We start from the raw sequence: 1,512 nt of genomic DNA, 5'->3' as shown, positions 1-1,512 counted from the left end.
GACCTTCCTTTCAGAACTGAACTGTGACCTTACCCATGCCAATCTCAACCCTACACAACATACCACATATACCCATGCCATCCTATAATAAATATGAGGACTTCATAATATCTTTCGAGCCACAAATCAAATATATATTCAACTAGTCAAGAACGGTCCATTTTGATCCCATCTAGGAGAACATCACTATACATCCCATGCTTCTCATGCCAGCAGAAATTATACATCTCTAACCATGGTAGAAATTATCAAGAACTCTACGAATCCCCTTTTGCACACAACCGAACCATCAGATCTGACTCCTTCTATCTCAACCAAGCTACACAAGCAATCAAAACCTAAGAGTATTGCCACGAAACGCCTGTGGAAACCCACCGCTTCATAATCACTCAAGAACCGATCATATCCATTACCATGCCAATCCGACCTATTACCAATCTATCCTATCTACCCGAGTTTCCTTTTGATTTACCTTCAACTTGATACTCTTTCTTGATATAACACCACAATTCCTCAACCCAGACTCACCATACGAGACCCAAGCATAAACCACACCATCTAAGGCTCATAAGTCGCTGAATACTCTCTTAAATATTCCCACCTACAAGAACTCAATTTGTCACCTAAATTGAAGAGGATCACCAGCAAAACAATCACTATTATTTGGGTCTAATTACATTTCATGATGCTGACTTTTCGCAAATTTCAAATGAGAACTTAGTTTTCGAAATTACGACGTGAAAGCACATGAACAAAAGAAACTAATGCAAGTACATTATTGATTAACCAAGAAGCATTTCTAATAACATTGAAACAGGAACATACCACATTGAAAATTCCCTGAGAAGCCAGGCATTCTATATCCACATGTATTTGGCCATTTTTGGCACCAGAAGGGTGTTGATATATTTGTTTGGCTGAAAAGAAAAATTAAACCATATAAAATTAGAATTTTGATTTTCATGACAAAGATTCAAAGTATTGTTTGTGCAAGTACATGATATCTAGTGTTATGTGTTGTCATTCAGCTAGTTTACAAATGAACTAAAAACAAATTACGTCTACAGTGACGAGAACCAAATGATTTTGACGGAATTGCAACAGATGGAATATCAACTTTTTCATTGTTTGGCCATGAAATAATTTATACTCTCAAGGAGACTTTACAACGTAATATGTAATGCCAGGTATCTTGGGTCATTTTCCTCAGAGTTAATATCTCTCTTTCTATTCTTAACAATTTGGAAAAACTTGTGCCCCAGATGTTCCACCCATTAATGCTAAACAACTGGTGTTTCTAATTCTCATCTTAGGAACCATAATGGCATCTGGTACAATCAGTTGGGATAAAGGGAGTAGCAAAGGACTCAAAAATTACTACGTGATGCAGCAGGAAATAGGGTGGAGATACCCAGGGGCAGACTAGCGAGGGCAGATAGGGGGTGCCTCGGAAAATTCACTGTATATACCTATGGCAAATATTCTCAGATCTTAAGATTCATTAGATCCATT

Source organism: Nicotiana attenuata, chromosome 1 (genome assembly GCF_001879085.1).
Source record: "Nicotiana attenuata strain UT chromosome 1, NIATTr2, whole genome shotgun sequence".
NCBI lineage: Eukaryota > Viridiplantae > Streptophyta > Magnoliopsida > Solanales > Solanaceae > Nicotiana > Nicotiana attenuata.
Note: the sequence above shows the minus strand (reverse complement) of the source record.